We start from the raw sequence: 18,837 nt of genomic DNA on the forward strand, positions 1-18,837 counted from the left end.
GGAAACGACACTCCCCCCGGCAACAATCAAAAAACGGAACACATCACCAGTAAGATGGAGCAACAGAACAAACCCGATCAGGGCTATAAGGAGCGACAACCCCCACGATGGACCACGGCTACAACCCTCCCGTAACAGGACCAGACAAACAGTCACGAAGACATGTGCGGAGGAGAGGTGAAGTGAGTGCAGATGAGAAAAAGAAAAAAAAAAAAAAAAAAAAAAATGAGTAGGCATGAGTGTGTGGGAAGTGTGAACGGAATCGGCGAGGCACAGCGTGCAGATAGCCGCTAGAGATGACGTACATGCTGCAGTCATACCGCAAGTGCCTAATATACATATATATATATTAAAAAAAAAAAAATAAAAAAAAATAAATGAATATGTATGAGTGTGTGGGAAGTGCGTAGAGAGGCGGCGAGGCACAAAGTGCAGGTAGTCGCCAGAGATGATGTACATTCTGCGGTCATACCGCAAGTGCGTGATGGATATATATATGAAAAAAAAAAAAAAAAAACGTGTGCAGACATATACAGGACCCCACAGGCATGGAGCCAGCAGCGCGGAGCCACACACTTATGCAGACTTGCAAACAGATAAAGAGCGCCGAGTAAATCACATAGTGTTGATAGCAGCTAGACGCAATGTACAGTCTCTAGGCACAGCGGCCACACAGTACCCAATGCGATAATGATAATAGTCAAAAGAATAATAAAATAAAAAAAAACAAAAAAAAAAAAAACGAAAAAACGTGAAGTGAAACGTATGCGTACATATACAGGACCCCCCAGGCACGGAGCCAACAGTGCAGAGCCACGCACTCATGCACATATGTAGACGTGCAGAGAGGTAAAGAGCGCCGTGGTGGTAGCAGCTAGAGGCGGTGAACAGTCTCGTGGCACCAGCGATCACACAGCACCCAATGCAAGAATAATAGTAGGCAAAATAATAAGAAAATTAATAAATAAATAATAATAAAAAAAAAAAAAAAAAAAAAAAAAAAAAGTGTAAATATGCAGGACACCACGCATCAGAAGTATGGAGCTACGGAAATATACACATACGGGGCCGTGCGAACATATAGAAATAGGCGGTACGACAGCATGGAAGCCAGTACACAACACGCACATATGCATACAGTGGAGGCATAATAGCGGATAGGCGCCCAGAGGCAAAACAGGCAACCCCCACACCGACGAGGGGCACCAACACAAATAAATGCATAACGGCGACGGCGAAGTAAAGAAACCGAAAAACAAAACAAAAACGCGTAGTCCGACATAAGTCCCACGAAAATAATAACCGACCGGAACGATAAAGAAAGCAAAAAAAACTCAAATAAACGCGAATCGAGCACTTGGTCATCCTCCACCAGGAGAGCACGGACGATCCTGAGGGAAGGCCAACAGGTCCCCGAAGGACGCGGTGAGAGAGCCGCAGGGGTCAGCAGAGGCTAAGCCAGTCCCAAGGGCGCTTCAGGGCTATCAGCCGGGCGAGGTGGCGAGTGATGCCGCTGCAAGGCCCGTGGGGAGCGTCCCTCCGGTCGAGGAGAAGCTGCCGTCTCAGGAGGTGGTCGGTCAAGGCTTGCAGGCGGTCGGAGTCCCAGGCGGCGCAGGAACGGCCCAGCGTCGGCAAGCTCCCGTAGTTGGAGAAGGAGACTGCCTTTCTGAACCAGGAGCCTGAAAGGAAAGCCCCATCGATAGGAGACCCCACGCTCCCGCAGGAAATCTGTGAGCGGCTTCAAGGCCCGGCGCTTTCGAAGAGTGGAAGGGGCAACGTCCGCATACCACACCGGGGCAATGCCATCCAGCTCCGGGGAAACATTCCGGGTCGCGCGGAGAACTGCCTCTTTCGTTGTGAAATAGTGGCATTTGAGGACGATATCCCTGGGAGGCTCGCCATGTCCCGGTTTAGGACGCAGAGCTCTGTGGATCCGCTCGAGGCGCAGCTCCTCGTCCGGCACGTCTGGCAGAAGTTGCTGTAGGTAGCGGTGGATGTATGAACGAATGTCCGTCAGGGTCTCCGGCACCCCCCTCACCCGTAGGTTAGAGCGCCGGGAGCGATTATCCATATCCTCAACGGAATCCTGAAGATCAGCGCACGTGGCCACCAAGCGAGCAATGGCGTCATCTCGTTCCTGTTGAGCCGAGGTAAGGTGATCAACCGCTGCTTCAAGGTGGACGGTCCTGGAGGCTAGAGCAGTGAGATCCGCGGAAATAGCCGACAGGCCAGCTTTAAGATCGGCTTGTAGCTCCTGCTTCACCGACAACACGCAGGCCTTGAGGTCCGCGATGTCGCTGCGTGTACTCAGGCCTGCTGCATCCGCGCCTTCTAGGCCTTCACCCCGCGCAGCGTCCTTCTTCTTAAAAAAGTCTGGGAGCTCAGAGGGGGCCCCCGGTTTTCCGCCCCTACGGGTGGACATCACGAAGCCCGACAACGGGGCAGCAAAAACGATCGGGTAGGGCTACTGGTAGTGGCTGTAAAAGCTATCGTTGCCGAGGGAGAGCAGGAGCTCAGTCAATGTGCGTCCATTTCCCTCGAGCACCAGGACACGCCCCCCCTGAAATCATTTTTAAGGACACTCCGCCTCCCTCTCACTTTGTCATTGGTGCCAATGTGCACCATGACTGCTGGGTCTTCTCCAGCCCCTCCCAGTAATCTGTCAACCCGATCCGCGATGTGCCGAACTCGAGCGCCAGGCAGACAACACACTGTTCGGCGATCCCGGTCTTTGTGACAGATCGCCCTGTCTGTCCCCCTAATAATTGAGTCCCCCACTACCAGCACCTGTCTGGCCTGCCCTGCGCTCCTCCTTCCCTCCTTACTGGAGCAGACACCCCTCTGGTGGTCAGAGGCAGTGACTTGCTGCAGTACTGCTAACTCTGAACTAACATCCCCCTCATCTGCCAACCGGGCAAACTTGTTGGGGTGTGCTAGATCAGGACTAGCCTCCCTGGCGCTTTTCCCCCTACCCCGCCTTCTAACTGTAACCCAGCTAGCTGCCTGACTGTCCTGTACCTCCATCCCACTATCCTCCACCACCTCTACCTGCGAGAGAGCTTGCTCAGTGAGCAGCAGACTCCTCTCCAAGTTGTCAATAGATCTCAGTGTTGCCAGTTGCTCCTCCAGACTCAGGATTTGTGCTTCCAAATGAGCAACCCGCACACATCTCGCACAGCAATATGCACCCTCGAAGCGCTGCTCAAGGATTGCATACATTGAGCAAGATGTACACCTGACCGCATTGTCAAACATGGAGGACATCTTGGCAATGGGGATAGCTCAAATAACTGGCAAAAACAGACAGTAAGGTACAATATATATATATATATAAATATATGGAATCACAAGGATGTATACTTTACCCTCCTTCTTGCTTTTAACTCCTTCTTTGCTTGTAACTCCTCACTTAGAGATGTCACTTAGGAGATTCGCCCCAGCTCAGGATTCGCTTGTGTGTCCAAGCTAAATGCAACTGCAAAAGCCAAGCAGAACTCCCAGAGAAGGTTACTTAATTAGCAACACACCTGAAATAGCCCTTACCCTTTTTTTTTGCTTTTTTCAACAAAACTTTACACTGAACACAACACAAACAAACACAGTGCTCCCCCTTGCAATAGTAATGAATATACTCTCCTTCTTTGCTTGTAACTCCTCACTTAGAGATGTCACTTAGGAGATTCGCCCCAGCTCAGGATTCGCTTGTGTGTCCAAGCTAAATGCAACTGCAAAAGCCAAGCAGAACTCACTCTGCTTCGTTTGTTTTGTTGGAGGTCCCTCCTCATTTTCAGACATTCGTATGAATTCATGAAAATGGCAAATTTTGTTAAAATTAAGATTAGCATGAATCCAAATGCACAAGATCAATCAATCACAATTCACATCCAATAAATTACAATTCAGTGTTCTGTTAACACTGAGTTGGCAAAATCATCTCTTACTGACACACTATGATCTTGTGTCAGAGAGATAAAGAAGAGAAAGAGATACTATGTCCCTTCAAAAAGTAATACAAAAAAGAATTAAAAGCAATAAAACAATGTTATTTGATACTTCCTTTCCATGGGAACTGAAGGTAGGGCTGGTAAAGTGGAGAAACCTGAATGGTAAGATGCAAGTCTATCTGCTGGAGGGAGAAAATCTCTTAGGTAGTGAATGGCCTTCATTTCAAAGTGACGGTAATATACCAAAAAATGAGAAGGCCAGAATTATTTTTTTTACTAGAAACAGGTTGCTTAGAAAACCTGTGAATGGGTGGGATCGCTGTATGTTGCTCAACACATATAATGGTGTTGTTTGGTAGTGGCATATACCAGGAGTTATAAACTTATACCTGACGTAGAATGTGTGTTAAAATAAACACACAAAAAATGACTACCACAAAATTTGACAAAGCCTGGTCATAAAGTTAGTGTATTAATACCAGCATTTAAAATTCCCTGAGGTGTCTGGTTTTGAAACATATATGGTTTGATGGGGCAAATTGAATTGGTTGGCTTCAAATATGTCTATAATAGGACATGGGGGCAAGATGACAAGGTATCAAAATTCCATGTTGAAAAATGTGCACCTCCCAAATATGGCCTTAAAGCTCCCAAACAACAAAACAAACCTATACAAGGATATCATAATTTTACTCAGGAAATGTTGCTAAACACATACTGTGGTGTTGTTTGGAAGCAACATATACCAGGAGCTATGAATTCATACCTAAAATTACAATGTATGCAAACAAACCCACAAAAAATGACCACAAATTTTGACAAAGGGGTGTCTAGTTTTCAAAAATATATGGTTTGATGGGGATAAAATGAAATGGCTGGCTTGAAAGATCTCCAAATAGGACATGGGGGCAGGGTGACCAGATGTCAAAATTCCAAGTTGAGAAACTGAATTGCGCATGTCCAACATGTAGCCTTTTAGCCTCCAAACAACCTGACAAACTCATGCAGTGGTGGTTATTATTATTATCTTTTATTTATATAGCTCCAACAATTTACGCAGCGCTTGTTATCACTGTACCCAGGAGATGTTGCTGAACACATATTGGGATACTGTTTGGAAGTGACAAATACCAGGAGCTCTGAAATACAAAAAGATACAAAAAATACAAAGATGTCCCCTATAGGAGCAGTATTACAAAATGTTTTGAAATAGCAAAATACCACTTGTACCTATTGACCTATAACTTGTTAAAAAAAAAAAAGCAAAAACATACAAACATTGGTTTGAAGAAAAAGCCATAAAAATGTTTTTCTTTTACATTTTTCATTTTTTTAGTAAATAGATGATATGTCCTGAAGAAAACAATATATTACTCATGTGGGTACCTTAATGAGAGAGAAGACATGAAGTCAGGATCTGTAGGGACACGAACCAGGAACCTTTCAGATTCTAGGTGAACCACGTATATATACTACTAGACCAGGTGTATACTGGGTTGCTGTTTCCTTCTGCCTCTTGTTGGTCATGTTGTTCCTGCACTTCGTTCAGTCAATTAAGGCTCAATATAAACCGGGCATTATCTTAGCCTCAGTGCTAGAGAATTGTGTTCCTGGCCTTGTACACCAAGTTACAAGGGTGTACAGCCTTACGATTCTGTACCTCTGCCCGTGATTCCTGTGTACCGACCCGGCTTGGCTGACTACCTCCTAGTGTTTTGAACCTCGGCTTGGCTGACTACTTCTTCGTGTTTTGAACCTCGGCTTGGCTGACTACCTCCTTGTGTTTTGAACCTCGGCTTGTCTGACTACCTGCTTTGTTACCGACCTGGCTACCCTGACCATTCTTCTGAGATTAACCTCTTCTGTTCTGATCCTCTGGCATACCGCATATTGCTGTTCTGGCATAGTACTCAGTGCATACCTACATTCTGCCTACACAGAGGCCTCCTCACTGTTGGGATCATCTAAGTCCTGGATTATCGCTGTTGAGGGCCCCTCTTTTTTCAGCGGTTCTCTGGACAGAATAACTTCTGCGGTAAGTGCCTCAAGTGTAGCAGACGTGACATTAGCAATGTATGTGACTGAAATACACATATGATTGGTCATATAGAGTATTAGTTGTATTATCCTACCTTGTTACCGTCCTGTTCAAACAGAGATGTCAGAATGTAAGTTAATATTTTTCTTTTTTAAATCAGGTCAATCCAGGTAAAATATCATTCATGCCTTAGCAACGCTGAATTTACTGAACTATGCATTTATGCTGCAAAGAATATAATCACACACTTAAATTTGCTTAGCAGTCTATAAAGATGGCTAAATTCTAGAAGCTTAAAAACAATATTTACCAGCCAGCTCAAAATAAATAAGTATGCCATATGTCCTTGTGACTTTTACAGTTCTGTGTAAACCAAACCAGAAAATGCCTAATACAATTACTATTCTACTGCATAATGTTACTTATTTACCAAATGGCAGATGAAATTATATTCCTGTACAACTGAGAATGAAAATCAGTTAGCTGGAATTGGCAAGAAACAAAATTAAGAGGCTTTCATGGATGGCTGGTTAATGCTTAAAAATACATTGTCTGTTTAAATTAAAAAAGACGAGTGCTAATTATTATGTAAAGGCAATAGAAAATGCTTAATTGTGGAAAAAATGGAATTTAAAATGCATAGTATCGCAGTATAGAAAGAACTTTTATGGAACTACGGAGATTTACCTTTTAGACAGCCATGATCTAGTCCCGAGTCAAGTTTACATGCTGGCTCATATTTCTTTTTATTCAGCCAAAACATTGACATTGTATCTGCTAATTGCTTGTATAGGCTATGATTTCATTTAAAATCTCAATGAAAAAATCATACTCTTAACCTCATAATAACTTCATATTAGGATTAGCCCATGCCCCATCTACCTGTAAACAGTGTGTTTCCCTATCAATATGTTTATTTTCAGATTCCTTTCTGTTTGAGTGCACATGTGCAGTGTGTTTATTTGGTTCTTGTATGATGTCTAGTGGAGGTTAGACAAAAAAATTGAAGGTCTGACAAGCACTTGCACATAAGACTTGAATATTAATCTAGCTCTACAGAGAAGCAAGGATTATATTACCATTTAGAGCAGCTTCTATTGAAGCCACTATGCGTGGGCAGCACTGTCTCACATATTGACTCCCCCACCACCTCCCCACACTCTGTCAGCATGGTCACTGCATCTGCCAAGAAATCAGTGGAGATAATAAAACTGCTGGAGAAGGTACGTAAGGAGATGGGAGGGGGCAGATACAAGGCAGGGGGAGGACAGGACTTGGGGGGCAGAGAGAGAGACTTGTGTTTTTGGCCCCTGAATTTCGTTACTGAATTAAAAAAATGAAACGAAAAGATTTTGGACCTTGTGCACAAGTCTAGTGCACACCTCACTGAATAGCTTTCAGAGCAGAGTTTTCCATGGTTGAAAAGCAGTATTTTCTGTAGGTTCATACCATTAAATGTATCTCATGTCCCCAGCTTCCCTACCTCCATCAACAGCGGGGAGAAGTAAATCTCAATGGACTTCTAAGCCCTTAAAAAGGTAATCTTGCCAACATCCAAGATGGCGGGCACAACCTCGCTCTGGAAACACATCCACAGTATTAAGGACAGCATTCCCCTATGCTACAACACAAAGTTTGCCGTAGGAGGGTGTAGCCCGGCTCCAACCTCCATTCAGGGTATAAGCAAAGCTATAGAGACATATATGTAGCAATGCATCAAAAAATCAAAGAGACATTCTCCAGGTGTGAGATGCCGCCCCTGGTGCCTATATATTGCCATACCTCCTTCCCTCTTACTTATTTAGTTATTAAGCTACCTTTGGTGCAATTGTTTCGTGAAGTTCATATTTGCTGCTGTTATATGTGTGCTTTGACCTTCAGCATGTTTTCTTGACCTATAAATTTAGCCACCAGTTCTGACCTCTGCTACCATTTGAGAACCCCTTTTGTGTCTCTTTTTTCTATTACACCTTTGGTTTTACTGCTCTTCTGCACCCATTCACTGCCGCTCCAGTTGTTTCTATGTCCTACTGATTGGAACAGTGTTTTTGTTGGCACGTGTGTCGCTACATCTCCTGCCTCTGGACTCCATCACCTGCTGTATATGGTTTAGTCAGTACATTGAAATGCTTACTTTTGCAAATAACGCTTTAGTCGGGGTCATTAAATCTACCCATTATGAACTGCCACATCCTAACACTAATGCATTAACATTATTATTTATTTTATCTTATTTTAATGCACATTTTCAACACATCTAGAAGGGTTAGCACCAACCTGAAAGTAAAAAAGTTGTGGCAATAGTGGTTGTCAGTAGTACTATTATTTGAGTGCTTAGTTTACCTGTTTGAACTTACAAGTACTTCACATGGTAAACAAACAGTATGATACTTCAGATTGGGCCATGTACTATGATTCTAATTTCAGAAATTATAGTTAGAGTTAATAGTCATACTAGACTAGAAAACCATTCACAAACAATGGTTTGTCTGCTGTGGTTATTTTAAGTATTGCTTAGTTTACACTCTGACATCACTATTTGCACATTCCATTAGTGTTCAGTTAAGGTTATAAGTCCTCAATGGATAGTAGTTTGGTATAATACATCATATCTGAGTTGATAAACATCAATTGAACATGGGATAATGATCATAAGCTTTGATCATTTTTAAAAATTCTTCTAAAGACTAGGGATCCACCTAAAGGAATGAATGTGACAAGACATGTGAGTGGGAATTTTAAATTTGTCGACATTGGGAGGAGAAATGGGGCACCAGATTCATGAAGCGACGAAAACAAGGCCAAACCCCTAATAAATCAAATGAAAACTATGCAAAAAGCTCTGAATTGTCATCCAAAATTCACTCACTCTCTCACACTCCCATTGTTGTTCACCCTCTCTCTCATGGTTTCTAAATGTTTCCCCTACCTTCCCTGCCAACCACTTTCGCTTTTGCTGACCACTGCCAATCCGGCATCTTCTTCCACATCTTGGCACCATGTTGGGTTTTATTGGTTTCAAGGAGCATTGTGACCCAGCTTTCCAGACACCACAATGTCACAATTTAGCTATAGCCACCACAGTTATGATGTCTGTGCTTCTGCAGATACAGGGTTAATGAGCATTGAGTTTAAAGGAGCCAGGAAGGGATAATTGAGATTTTTCTGTTTGACCATATGATCGTAAAACATACCAGAGGTGTGTGTGTGTAGATGGGGTAAATTTAGTACCTTGCCAAAATGTTTACAATGTGCTAAGAAGTCAGTATTTCTGCATGCAAACCAAAACTAAATCAATGAGGTCACAGGGAGGTGTTGAAATGCTATCATTTTTTAAGTGAAATGCTTCACTGATCCTTGTAAAAAAAAAAAACTAGACGGTCCGCTTAAAGCATGCATAAGCTTTGCTTTAATATTCAGACCACTGTTTGTTCCAATTAAATGGTTATCAGTTTTATCCAAAATCACTCTGCCAGAAAATATATTTCAGTGGTTTCCTGGAGTTCCTTCTGATAGCTTATTTTTGCTTCTTGATGTAAACCGCACTAACGGTACCAAGAAGTGCAAATCAATGACATAATTTACTAAGGTCAATATAAAAATATTAAAGGATGAAATTAATGAAGCAAAAAACTAGCTTCTGAGTGGTTATTGCAAGGTTATATTGTAATATTAAGTTCCATTCACTAAGTGTTTCATAGTCATAGTGATATTATTTTCTGCAATATAAAAAACATTGTTTCTGCATGCATTGGAAACTGCTATACTGGGTGGGAAATAATAGGCACATACTATTTTTTCCCCAACAAGTTAGAAATAGGCTTAGGGGTAAATGTAGTTACTTGGATTGAAAATTGGCGAAAAGATAGAATACAAAGAGTGGTTGTAAATGTAAAATTCTCAAACTGGATGAAGGTATTAAGTGGCGTGCTGCAGGGGGTCTGTTATGGTTCTTCTTCTTTTTAATATGACATTTGAGAGTCACGTCTCAGTGTTTGCTGGTGACACAAAAAAAGTCTAACCTTGATGAGTGGAGGACTGGAGAGGCAAGTGACAAAGCAAATTCAATACAGACAAATGTAAAGTTACGTATTACGGGAAAATAATAACAATGTAACATAATATACACTTTAAATGGTATTTCCCTGGGAATCCCTTTAGGAATAATTGTAGACAAATTAGCAACAATGCACATGGTCAGTCAGCAGCAGCAAAGGCCAATAGGATATTGGCATGTATAAAAAGGGGTATTGATTCACAAGAAAATTATATCATCTTGCCTATTAAGTCAATGATAAGACCTCACCTTGAATGTGCGGTGCAATTCTGGGCACCGGACCTTAGAAAGGACATTATGGGACTAGGTGCAAGAAAAGGATATACAATTGCATCTATATTTGTTAGAAAAATGGTGTCTTAGGGGATGTTATAACATTGTACAAATATGTGCAGGGCCAATAAAAAGTGCTCTCCATTGACCTGTTCATTAACATTAGAGTAATATTTTAGAGAATATTTTATAGTAATAATAAAGAGAAATCTGATTGCCTTTTGGATTTTTTTCCCCAAGTGGTAAAATCCAAACAAAAGCTTACTTGTTTTTGTTTTGCCTTCTTTTTGATGAAAAGCAGGAAGGATAGTGTCACTAACGGTGGTTCAGGCTGTGGATCCACGCTGCAGTACAAGGAAAGGCGCCCCCAAGCGGTGATGACGAGCAGTACAGGAATAACCAGATGGTACTAGGAGCTGGCAATCGGATAGTCGGGGTCACAAGCAGAGGTCAGGACAGGCAGCAAACAAAGGATAGCCGGGGTCACGAGCTGAGGTCGGGGCAGGCAGCAGACAATGGATAGTCGGGGTCACGAGCAGAGGTCAGGACAGGCAGCAAACAACGGATGGTCAGGTTCAAGCAAAGTTCAGGCAACGAAAAGGCAAATAAGATTCTGGAACGCTAGTGAAGGCAATAAAGGCACTATCACAGGCAAGGGGTACATGCAGACTGAAGGTTTAAATAGTCCTCTAGCTCAGGATCCTCCTACCCCCTAAATTAGGGGGAGGAGGAAAAGAGATAAGTACCCCTTTAAGACGCGCCATAAATATTCATGAGATAGCATAAATATTCATGAGACGCGTTGTGGTCCGTCCGGCCGTTAGACGCGCGCCCCCGTGTGGTGATCTAAGGTTAGACGGGACGCGCGTCTCAGCAGCATGAGAGCCGTTCGCGCATAGTGAGAATGGAGGGAAATGGGTAGATAGTGAGAAGGGAGGGGGTAGATAGTGAGAAGGGAGGGAAAGGGGTAGATAGTGAGAAGTGGGGGTAGATAGTGTAGGGGAGAGGGGGTAGATAGTGAGAAGGGAGGGAGAGGGGGTAGATAGTGAACAGGGGTGAAGAGGCAGTAGATAGTGAGAAAGGGGAGAGGGGGTAGATAGTGAAAAGGGAGAGAGGGGATAGATAGTGAGAAAGGGGGTGGTAATATAGAGTGAACATGAGTGAGAGAATGAATGAATGTGTGAATGCATTGTGTGAATGAGTGAGAAAATGAAATAATGTGTGGATGAATTGTGTGAATGCATGGGAGTATGAATGAATGTGTGGATGAATTGTCTAAATGAGTGAGAGTATGGATTAATGAATTTGTGAGAATGCATTAATCAATATGTGTAAATGATTTGTGTGAATGAGTGAGAGAATTAATTATTTGTGAAGGAATTACGTGAATGAAAGTGTGAATTAGTGAGTGACTGTAAAAGTGTCTGTATCATAGATGTATAATTGATTTGTGGAGGGGCAAAGATGGCACAAGCAGAGTTTTTGAGCCTTGGGGACCAAGATGGCGCAGGCAGTGTTTGTGTTTGTGGGACAAAGTTGACTTATGCTGGGCTGATTGGGGACAAAGATGGCAAGTCCTATGCATGTAATTTGGGTGCTGGTCAGGATCTATGTGATCTAATGGGCTGGCTTTGGGGTGTGCGACCTGTGATCTATGCCTGTAATTTAAGGAGCTTTAGCTATAACTTTAATGCAGAGTTTTTGTGTGAATTCCAATTGATCTATACCTGCAAAGCTGCATTTGTGTGGTATTCTGTTGATCCATATCTGCTTTGCTATGTTTCCATACATTATTTATGTATACCTGCAAATACAGGGTTTGTGTCTTATTCAGTTGCTCAATACCTGCAGTGCTGTTTCCATGTGTTGTTTATTTGATCTATACCCTCCCTCAGTGCTGAGTTTACATGTGATTTCCAGTTGATCTATACCTGCAATGCTAGGTTTGTGTGTTTTGTTGATCTATACCTGCAATGCTATGTTTCCATACATTATTATTGTATACCTGCAAATACAGGATTTGTATTTCTGATTCAGTGTGGCAAATATTTTTTTTTTTGGTGCAATATAAAATGAATAGGCAACAGGGTCTAATATTTATATATATATATATATATATATATATATATAGATAGATAGATATTGTCAGCAGGGTCTAATATTTATACATATTGTCAGCAGGGTCTAATATCTACTTATTATGTAGTTACAAATGCATGTCTAACGCATATATATACACACCTGCGCAGAAATAAAATGTGGTCACCCTAATGCAAAGATGGCGACCACACTATCCCATCTACAGTACCTCCCTTCCCACCAACAGCCACATATTCCCCAGTAACAATTTTTAAGTATTATGCCACTTCACTGGATATTCATCCAGTTTTATACTCTAAGGAGTTTGGAGCCATCCCTGAAAATTCAGGGTATGTGGTCATCAAACAGCCTCTACCTTTACGGGAAACATAGACATAACAGAATACATTGCATTGTTCAAATACTGGTTTCCTATTTTTTTTTATAAAACACATTTATTTGTCATCCCTAGCACAGACAGCACCCTGATTAGAACAGGACTGTTCTGAATAAAACAGGACATCGTTAACTTATCTTTTGGTATTAAGGACTTTTTCAGCAGAGTGCATCATGAATGATTTAAATAACAGAAAATGACCACGGTGTAACATACCGAGAGACAGGGTCGATTGGAGAACCTTGAAGCAGCAAAGGACAGTACCATTATTTAGTATAATAAAAAAGGAACATGAATAATTTAGATGAGGAAGAAGCAGAGACTGATGCAGAAACTAATGTAATGGCTTGAGCAGCATTTTAAATGGTTCATTTGCAGAAGCATGAGTAATATATTGCGAACTATTAGGAATCACTATTTAATTTGTAATTTGCATGGGTACATGTGGTATATTGTCTGTTCTCTTGTGTATTTGCTTCATTATCTGTCTCATGGGAAATTTCTTACTATAAATAGTGGCATTTATTATTTATTTATCTGTTTAACACCAAGTGCTATAATGTCATTATAAAATCATCAGATGTCATAGGCTTAACTCAATATGTTTAGAACATTCTAAAACGGTGGTAACTATCGTGCTAAGGTTTAATTCTGGTCAGACCACACTCGGATAAGTACAGTAGTTCCTCGTTATACAAAAATAAAACCACATAAACTGTGCCCCCCGCCCCCCACTGTAGAAGAATGACTTTTCACAAAAGTTAAATGCTCCCAAACTAACACTGCAATTTATTTAAAGCAACTCACTTTTCCTAGTATTTTTATTTTATGGCTTATATTTTATAAGAGTCAGGGGTCCATCTCCAGCTTGCTCTTTTGGGATTCCCAGGTCAAGGCTTACATCAGTTATAATCCTGAGCTCCATAACGGGCAGTGTGTGGCTCTTGTAGTTGGACAAAAAAACAGTGGTCAGTGTGGTAGGACATCCACCTGAATTTGGAGTGTGGCAAGCTATAACAGGCATGGATGGCAGGCAGAGGCGCAACAAAAGAGGCAGGGACTGTCATAAGGCAGTGTGAGTGCGTAAGAGAAATGAGTTTGCAGTTAAAGTATGGAGGAGGTGCTGCTGCAATGATTGGTTTAATAAAGTGGGCCCATGGAGGAGACACATCCATCTGACATATGGAACAGCAGGATGCAGTGTGACATGAGCTGTATCTTGCCAGCTAGAGGTGGGACAGAATGTTAATCCAGGGCTGGGTAGAGGTCATTGTAAACATGAATGCCAGTGTGATACTAAGGCCACAGTAGAAACCAGATCCCCAGTTGTCCCCTTCTAAAACTTGAAAATATGCAGGCCTTTACTCTATAGCTAATGCAAGAGGAAAGGGGCTTGATCTTCTTTATTTCCCTCTAAAAGAAGGGAAACACTGAAGGCTTCTAGGGAAAGGTATAGTCAAGTCTGCCACCTGCAAACCATAAACAAAAAAGGAAGAAATAACTAAAATAAACACTCCATGGTACATTTAGTGCCATTATAACCAACATCAAACAACAGAATCACAGATTCTAAGATGTAATGCCAGAAAACCAAGCAATCTTCCTTGGACAGCAGACCAAGCACACTAGCCAAATGTTTTAATTTGTTTTTCAGGGAAGTCCAAGATTCTGTACTCAGTTCTGTCATGTGAAAACTGAGGGTGGTGCTCCAAAATGATAGGGCCACAGCAGAAACCTGGTCCACAGTCTTCTTTTGTGACTTCACTACCCATGGGGGGGTATGCAGCCCCTTTGTTTACTCCCAGGCCAAAAATTAAAGAGGACTGGATCATCTAGGGTTCTAGGGACCCACTTAGGTCTTCAAGGAGAGGTGGCAGGCAAAAAGCACAGGTACTTAATTGATCTTAGATAACAGACCAAGCTGGCCAGCCATATGTTTTTTTTGTGGCTACACTCTTGTGGCTACACTCCCCAAAGGGTGAAGAGCTGACCCAACTGGTCTTCAATGTGGGATGGCAGCTAAAAGTCACATACCATACTGCTAGTGACTTGGCTCACTAAACCAGTAGGTCTCTAAACACCTTAGGCTTAAAAAAAACCACTCAGCCTTTCCTTTTCTCACCGCTGGTACACCGTTATACAAGTAATCAAGTGATCGGGCATTCCCTTACGGCAGTTGTCAGAGCTAACACCCACTGGAAGGCCACTGGAGTACAGGAAAGACTCAACAGGGATGGATGGAGCCCTGATTCCTGGCCAGAGACAGATCAGGAAGAGGAAAGGCCCTTCCAATAAATGGAAAGATGTAATACAAGAAAAAAAAAGAAAAAAAATACAACTAAAAATGGAAAATAAAGTTCCACAAGTAAAACAAAAACCACTACCCCAAACCACTTATGGTAATAGTATTAAAAAATATGTAATATAGGGTAATATGTAAATGATGGATGTGGTCCTCTTGAACATGAAAAATATGCATATGGGGGTATGGCTGTACATAAATTGGGTGATTGCTCAGCTGTGGCACCTATTATATAGAAGAGATGTTAAACAAAATATATTTTATTATAGGTTTTTTATAACTAATAATTAGGTTTTATGTATTTCTATGGTGAAGGACCTACTTCTCCTGAACAAAAAAATGTTATCATTTGGGAAGGTTCATCAAATGTGGAAAAATCATGGCTTAACAAACACACGATGAAAATGACAAAAAAACTCTAGCCCTTAGGTTATGGAAAAGACCCAGTCCTGAAGGACTTAAGTAGTACCTTCCTCCATAGACTGTGTCCAACAGAGTGATTAACAATAAACCACTGTATTGTTTACCACAGGTCACGGTAAACGATACTGCTGATAATCATACCTAGGAACTCTCCAGGTTTCACTTGTTGAACTTCAGGAGAAGTGCTGCTTCTCCGGGTCTACACCCAAATCCTCTGGGTTGCAGGAACAGGGTGCTGACACGCCCCACTCTCCGCCCATTTCCCCATTAAATGGAGGTGTTTCTCACAATGTCAGCAGAACCGTCCATTGAGATCAGCGGCCACGCCCACTGATGGGGCAGTCCTGGCCATGCCCCTCAAGGGAAGGCTATGGTATCCTGCAGGTTACCAGATATGCTGATAATACTGACAGTACCAAGGAGTGTTCTCCTAGTAGATTGGCCTACACCAGTCAGAAAACATTATAATGCGCAAAAACTAAAACCATTTTAAAAGCAATCAATTTTCAATCTCATACTAGTAATATAAAGAATTTGCCGGGAGTTCCCCTTTAAACATATTTCCTTACCCTTCCTGGTTTCAGTAGAGGCAGCAAAAGGGACAGAAGTCTCTCACTTCAATGACTCCAAAATGCATTAACTGCTTTGCATGCAGTAAAATACATTCAAGTCTATGGGGTGGCTAGAAGTATTTGGCCTGGGGAAACCCAGCCAAGGGGCTCATTAACACAACAGGTTAGAACAGGACGGCAACAACTAAACAATAAAATTGATAATAATCGATAATGAAAATCGTTGTTAACGAATTTCATTATCGATTAGTTTAATCTATTTTATTGAATATAAGATGAGGGTATTTTTCAGAGCAAATGCTCTGAAAAATACCGTTCATTTTATAATCCGACCTCAAATAGAGGTCGGATAGTAACACTAAGATCCAAATCCCCCGCGGCGCTGCAAGGGACCTGGATCCTCCTCTCTGACAGCTGGAGGGCGTCTGTGCGATGCACGCAGACATCCTTTGCTACTGTCCTCCACTTCCTCCGGGGCTTCTATGATGGAGCACCAGCATGACATGACCTTCCTGTGCTCCACCATAGGAGCCCCGGCGGAAGTACTGGCAGCAGCGGTGGGCGTCTGTGTGATATGCGCAGACAACTTCCGCTGCTGCCGGCACTTCCACTTGGACTTCTACGATGGAGCTTCCGGTGCTCAGTCATAGAAGCAAATGTGCCGGCCAACAGCAGAGGTTGTCTACGCGCAGACGCTCACCGTTTGCCCCTACTAGACACCAAGGAGTCTGGAGCAGGGGGGTAAGTGGTGGTGGGGGGGGTGTCATATCTAGGGGTACAAAAGAATATCAGGGGCAGGGTGTACATTTTACCCTGGGGTAATTACCTCACTGCAAGGCATCTCTTGGGAGTGCAAACTATTCTCTATAGTGCCTTCAGGAGAAAAAACTATTTGAGGAACTAAACTGCTCTATTAATATAATAACAGTTGTACTTATGTATACACTAAGGATAAAGTTTGATCTATGCTGACAAGCGTGTAATTTACTAATCAGTAATATCCATTAGAAAGCACTCATCACACAGTACACTATAACCCATAACTACTTCAGAACGTGCAGTAAAAATGAAATCGAGGCTTGGAACGCTGCAGATCAGTGACGTCACTGAATCGAGGTTCTCCAGCTTTTCGGCCGCTGACTGGTGTTTTTACATCCCCATATGTGCCCAGACCGCGATGGGGAGAGGTAGTAGTTGGCCTGATTCCGCTACTCAGCACCAGCCGCTATCTCTCATGCCAAGGGGCAGCGAGGCTTGGGCAAGCACAGGCTAGAAACAAAACCAAAAGCAACGTTTGTGTCCGGAAGCGGGGTAACTCCGCCCACTCCGACTCACCAAGAACTGCCAGGCCATCAGGTGGAAGTCCTGCTTGGATCAAGAGACAGGTACTTGGGAGGCATGTAAGGGGTAACTAGGCTTGCGATGGGCAAATAAAGAGGGGGTTTTTGAGTGAGTAGTAGACACAGCCAAACATACATTCGGGGCTGGTAAGGAGAATGCAGTTGGTTGTTTTGAGTTTTGTGTTGGATTAGGAGCAGGACACTGACCAGTGCTGTTTTATTGTCCTGGTCCGGTTTGCTTTACTTAAGTTTCAGGGAGCCACTTGTTAAGAACCTGTCAGTCAGAAAGGAGAGGTTTGGGCCAACTAAAGAAAGTCTGTGACCATGTAACCTGGCAGGGCAGAAGCTCATTAACTACCTGATACCGCTTATCTATAATGTGACAGCAAGAAGCAGTAACTATATGCACTATAGATTTAACTGAATCCCCGCTGAAGCAGAGGTCAATAGCTGTTTCTTCCGATCTTCTTGTGTTCGTGGATGGTCATCCAAACCACACGGACTGATGGGACCCCAATTAAAAGCGTTAGGTTTGCACCATGGATTGATTTATGACATTCAACTCTGGTATATTCATTAAAGGCACTGTTGTGGTTTCAGCTCCCTCGTTAGTGATGGTCCTTTATTATGAATATTATGAGGGCCAACACTAACAAGTTTCCCTATAAAGAAGGGCTGAGCTGGCCCTTTATAGTGTATAAGTAATGAATTTCACCGCTGTAACTATACCTTTAAAAAGAGTCAACTAAGCGCTTGCTACAGCAGAAGCTCACTGAGGTTGGACCTCCATAATGAAGTACAACTCTCCCTTTTAATGAATAAACCCCTCTGTCTGAAAGGACCATTTTCAGCCAGAAGTAATAAACGCTGCTTTCATTTCCTGGTATCTGTAAGTCAGGTAGGATATGTACTGAGTCACCGCTGAAGAAGTCATTAAGCATTGTGTTGAAGACTGTAAATAGGTTAGCGAGGCCATTGTTGTATTACAATAGGCAATTGCTGTACAAACACAAAATGCTGTTCTTGCTTGGAAAAACCTTTAGTTTTCAAGTTAATAAAAGTTACACATGTAATAGCTGAGATGTATATAACAAATATATGCCCACCATTCTTGCCAGGAACTGTTGAATGTATATTTATGTACGTGTTAACTGCCACATTTAAATTGGACAGAGCTGCGTATTTTGTTGGCACTTAAAAAAAAAAAAAAAAAAAAAAAAAAGATAATAATAAGATTAATAATATAACAGGTCAAAGCAGCCATGAACTGTATGACTCGGGTAGGGTGAACTGTATGACTCGGGTAGGGTGAATATGTTGGAAAAGTATTTTATTTTTATAATATACTTTTTAAACTCCCTATGACATTGTACTCTTCGTTACAGAGCAACTCCAAAACAAAGATTGCTCCA

This window comes from Sceloporus occidentalis, unplaced genomic scaffold, assembly GCF_023333645.1.
Source record: "Sceloporus occidentalis isolate IW3139 unplaced genomic scaffold, rSceOcc1.0.p SCAF_23, whole genome shotgun sequence".
Taxonomy (NCBI): domain Eukaryota; kingdom Metazoa; phylum Chordata; class Lepidosauria; order Squamata; family Phrynosomatidae; genus Sceloporus; species Sceloporus occidentalis.